We start from the raw sequence: 5,927 nt of genomic DNA, 5'->3' as shown, positions 1-5,927 counted from the left end.
GGCATTGACCTTTGCAAGGAAGACTACTTTTATTTTGTGGACTAGAGCAAAAGGGGGAAGGGCAGATGAAGATATAGAGGGGTTTTGAAATGTGAAATAGGAGAGAAGAGGGAACTGAATATAGATAGGAAAGCAGATTATTTGCTAAAGAAGAAAGAAGGGAGCATTTGAAGTCTTGAAGAAATAAAAGGTTCATATCGCAGTTTCCATATCTGTAAAATGAAGTGGTTGGGCTAGAATTCAAATCTAATATTCTATATTTCTACTTGATATGATATAACAATCTGTTTTTTTAGCCTTTGATCCCTCATTCATTTGTCCAGGCTAAAATAGTCAACAAGCACTTATCAAGTGCCTCATATGTCCTTGGCTCAGTTCTGGGTGCTGCATTGACAAAGATGAAAATGAAATTAACCCTACCTTAAGTGGGGTAAATACTGTTACTAGAAGAAACAATGTGTACATAGCTAGGTTTATACAAAGCACATACATTCATTAACATTAAAGTAGCATGTGCAAGATACCAAATGGTATTGCCTCCATACTTTTTAAAAATTACAAAGATATGACTCAGGTGGTATTTGATGATGTTCAGGTTTTACCATATTGTGATGCTGAAAAATCATGTCTGATAAAGAACCTTATAATAATTGACTGCAAATTCTCTGTCATTGTCGCTATTAAATTTCATCATTTCCTTAAGGATTGAATCTTTGTTTTGCCTTTAAAGTAATGGAGCTGGCATTATTTGTAGTGCTGAACTTCAATCAGGAAATTGGCTTTCAGATCCTCCTTCTGTCACTTTATAGCTTTGTGACTATGGGCAAGCCAGTTACTCTTCCTGATCTTCAATTGCTTCTTCTGTGAAATGGGGATGATACTCTAGTACTATTTCACAACACCATTTTGAGAACTAAAACAAATGAAATATAGTATGTAAAGATTTTCAATGTTTAGGAATTAGTTTTTATTATTTTTCCTATATACTTGTGCCATGCTATCTATCCCCTGAAGCTGCCATTCATGTGACTATTATCCTTCAATTGAGTCACTTTTGCTTTAGAATTCCTTTTTTTGTAAGTTTTTCCAGAGCCAGTTTTCCATTCGACTATAGACTCTGGTCTCATGACTTTGTAGTTACAAGTTGCTCAGATTTAATCTGTTCCCTTCATTCACCTCCCCTGTCCATTTGTTAGATTTAGTGCTTCCTCTCAGTGTTAGGGTGCTTGTCTTGGGCCAGCAACTGAAGGGTTTAGGTTAGTGATGTCTTAAAGCCAAGACACCCTGAAGAGAGAGAGAGATTGTAAATCCTGATAGAGGCAGATCTTCAAAAGAAAGTTTTTAGGATACCAGGAATCAGAATGAAGTTTGTTTGTTTAGGATCTGCCTCTGGTGTAAATGAGCATAGATTTCTGAGGTCCATATATGTGTAAGTAACTGAAAGTTAAATTGCGGAAAGTTGATTCTTGCCTTTTGACTGGAGATTATCTTTATGCTCACATAGACACCACCCTGATCAAGGGGTTTTTAGCACTTCTCACCTAGACTCTTGCAATGACCAGTAAGTAGCCTTCTCTTTGGGCATCCTGCCACAAATATCTTTTGATTGTAATCTATCCTTCACTTAATTCTTTCCCCCAATTACATGTAAAGTCAATTTTAAAAAGTTGAAATAGAAAGAGGATTCAATATGAAACCAGGAGCATTGTTTTTGAAAAATTCTGTAATAAAATACTACACATTATTTTTAAAGCTACCCTGCTTTTCTTTGCTTTTTTTTCCTGAGTTGCCTTTTGTTCTGTTATACACTTTTTTTAATCCCTTCTTCCCTACCCCATACTAGAGAAGGCCATCATTAGACACAGATATGTATGTTTGGGAGTATTTATTCACAGTTGTTCTTGAACTAAATCTTACTATTACTGGATAATGTTCTCTTGCTTCTGCTCATTTCACTCTTCATTATTTCCTTTAAGTTTTTGTATGGGTTTTCGAAATCACAACTTGTTTAGCCATTCCTCACTTGATGGGAATCCCCTCAACTTCTAGATTTTTCCCCCCCAACAAAGAGAGCTGTTATAAATATTTTAGAAATATTAGTTCTTTTTCTTTTCCCCGATTATGTTGGGAAAAAATCTAGTAGTGGTATTGCTGGGTCAAAGGGTATAACTCTTCAACCTTAAGTCCAGATTATTCTTCAAAATGGTTGAATCAGCTCACTGTAAGGCCAACAATGTATTAGTGAACCAGTTTTTCCACATCTATAAAGTAAATTTTTAATATTAATTTAAAAAGAAATTTGAATTCCCTATTCTCTCTTATTCCCTCCACAATATATTATGTTTGCATATAATAGGCAGAATATTTCAGGCAGAAATATTTCTAAGCTAAGTCATGTTGTGAAAGGAGACTTGTAACAAAACAAACCAAAAAAAGGTCACAAAAAATAAGGTGAAAAATAGCATTCTGTGATCTGCATTCTGATTCCTTCAGTTCTCTGGATATAGATAGCATCTTTCATCATGAGTCCATGTATTCCATCACAATCATATACCACAGACTTGTTCATCCATTCCTCCAGTTGATGGGCATCTCTTCAGTTTCCAATTCTTTGCCACCTCAAAAAGAGCTACCCCAAAGTGTTTTTCTTAAATGCAGGTCTGACCTTGTCACTTCACTTAAATACTTTTATTATTTATTCATGTCATTCTTTCTGTTCTCTTCCTCCTACCCTTACCCCTCCTCCTCTCTGAAGTTACAGTTGCTCCCTATTACCTCTCAAATCAAATGTGAACTCTTTCTGGTACTTTAAAACTCTTCACACGTGCTTGTTTCCTACCTTTCCAGTCTTCTTACACTCCCTTTTCCCTGCCAGACTAGCCACATAGGCCTTGCTGTTTTTCACATATTACACTTCATCAACTGTCCCTACTCTTTCATTGACTACTTCTTGTATCTGGAATGTTTTCCTGCATTACCTCTTGGACACTTTTTATTCTTATTTCTCCATTGTTACTAACAAGAAATCTTCAAAAAAAAAAAAAACCCTCTGTGTGTTTGCTGGATTCTAGTAACCCAGGGAAAGAGAAACCCCATTTGGAAGCAATAGGAAGGAACTAGGTAGGCCAATTTTCCAGACTAGATGAAAGAACATGAATGAAGGGGCAGCTAGGTGGTGCACTGGCCCTGGAGTCAGGAGGAACTCAGTTCAATCCAGCCTCAGACATTTAATAATTACCTGTGTGACCTTGGGCAAGTCACTTAACCCCATTGTCTTGCAAAAAGAAAAAAAATACAAATGAACAGGAAGCTACTTGGATTCAAGAATTGTTACCAGATATTTATGCCAGTTTGAGACATTTCCTCTCTTAAGTTTCCTAAATAATCTGCTTCAGTCCATAAGAGTGATCACCAGTAGCTTGGGGCTCTAATCCCTGTGCCAGGCAAAAGGAAGAAGAAGGGAAAAACATAATCTCATTTGAGTGGAATTGTAATTGGTGTTCCAAGTTGAAACTTTTTATGACATTATTCCATAAACACTTTAACCACACATTAACTTCTCTAGCTAACAGCAGCACTAAAGCATATTGTTAGCTGAGAACAATGATGTGTGCTAAGGACAATGACAAGGGCTATTTCAGTTATTGGGCAAGAGGAAATATTAAGAAACATTATGGGGGGCAGCTGGGTGGCACAATGGATAGACCACTGGTCCTGGAGTCAGGAGAACCTGAGTTCAAATCCAGCCTCAGACATTTGATACTTACTAGCTCTGTGACCCCATTAGAAAATAACAACCAAAAGAAAGAAACATGGGTTAATTTGACTGTTGTGGACTGATCTACTATTTATAGAGTCAATTGAAAACGACAGAAGTAATCAGAAGGGAAAAAGCTATGGGCATACAAGTAACAAAGCAGATAGCATGAGAGTAGCAAATGCAAGAAAGGAAGGTCAATAGAAAGAACTAGTAATTTACCAAAGACTCCATCCAAAAAAGGATGTGGGTGTGGGTGTGTGTATCTATATATCTGTATATATATGTAATTTTAAAAAAGCCCCAGAGATCTATACATAAATGCATAAAATATAGGTAATAAGATGAACTTGATTATCACTTAAGGACTATATAATTCAAGCCCCTAATCATTGAAATTGAGTGAAAAATGATTATGGAAATGTTGGTTATTCCTTATTCTGAAGAAAGAAATGTAATAAAAGGGGCAATATCATTACATATAAACAACGGTGCACTCATGTGGGGAAATTGGAAACAATAATAATAGAGAATGTTTGTGTGAAGATCAGTGCAGAGAAAGAGGAAGTGTTGTTATGGGAGGAGCTTATACATGACCCAGTAGGAAGAAGATATATATATATAATGAGTTCAGTAAATAGTTTCTACTCCTGGCAGATAGTAATCATAGGGAACTTCAAGCATTTAAACTTAGCGAAAAGTAAACACTTAATAAAAGTGAAACTTTCTGCTAAAAAGCAAGATCAACTGATATATTCTTAAATTTCATTTCAATTTATTACATTTTTATTAAGCACCCATTATATGCGAGGCTGTTTATCAAAAGGTACAGAAAAATGACATGGGGTACTGCTATCCTGAAGTTATTGCAAGTAATTAAAAAAATGATTGTGAAATAAAAATTATGGGAATATTGAAAGGATTTGGCTTTTAGGATTTAGAGTAACTGAGAAATAAGTAGGTGAAAGCTAGGCATAGTTTGCATATCTCAAATTTGAGGACATAAGTTTTAAACATTTCAGAAAAAGAGTAGGTAAGAACCCATGGGCAACATTATACAAAAGAATGGGATAGTGTCAAGAATGAAATTATTATTTATGTTGAGGGAGGCTTGGAACTGAAAATGGTATGAAAACAAATCAAAAATAAATTAAAATTTAAAAATGAAAAGAGGATTTGTTTGATTCAAGAAAGTTAAAACTTGGTGTTTTAACCTGTATTTGTTATAGAGGTTGATTTTTATCCTAGCTTACCTCAACCCTGGGTTTTGCCCAACCCTGTAATAATCTTTATTTATTAGTAACTGCTTAAACAGGAGGAATAGGATACTACTTCGGAAGATATCTTGATTAGGGCAGCTGCAGGCACAGCAATTCACACCAACATGGGAGAGGTTGTATTTTTCAATATTAAAAGGTAAGTGATGTGTTTAGATCTGTCATAAACAAATAAAACGCTTGGCAGATAATGAGAATTTTTGAGTAATTGTGAGATAACTTCTGTGGTACCAAAAATGCCAGAAGGAAATTGAGTGCCAGTTGATTGGAGAATGGGTGAACAAATGAGGTATATGATAATGAAATATATACCACAAGAAACTATGATTATGAGAAATTCAAAAATGTTTGGCCACCTGGTTCAGGAAGAGATAGTGAGAATGGTATGAATACAAAAGAGTGCTATGAACCTAAAAGAATAAAAGTCATTGTGCCATTGAAACACAGTTGACCCTGCTAAGAACAACAGAAAGGGCTTTTTCCTTATCTAGTGGACTAGAGGATGGCAGAGATGAGATATTGGTGTCCTTTGGATGATGATAACAGATGATGAAGAGAAGGATTTTATGTTGCTGTTAGCCATTTTTTTTCTATCCTCCATCTAAAGATGAGTATTATTGTTATTATTATTATCATTATTATTATCATTGTTTATTTTTTTATTTGACCTGTGATTTCATTAGGATAAGAAACTTCCAGATGATGAAATTTTCTCTATTTAAATAGGTAGACATTACTTTCTGCAAACTAGTTTTAGTCTAAATTGATAGTCTGAGAAAATTATCCAAAGCCCTGAAAAGGTGCTAAATGACTTGCCAGAGTACCATTGCCAATCTGAGTTAAAGATGGGACATGAGCCCAAATTGAGGACAGCTCTCTCCCTCCATCATTGC

This window comes from Macrotis lagotis, chromosome 4 (genome assembly GCF_037893015.1).
Source record: "Macrotis lagotis isolate mMagLag1 chromosome 4, bilby.v1.9.chrom.fasta, whole genome shotgun sequence".
In the NCBI taxonomy this organism is placed as follows: domain Eukaryota; kingdom Metazoa; phylum Chordata; class Mammalia; order Peramelemorphia; family Peramelidae; genus Macrotis; species Macrotis lagotis.
The sequence above is the reverse complement of the archived record's forward strand: the minus strand, read 5'-3'. Positions refer to the sequence as shown.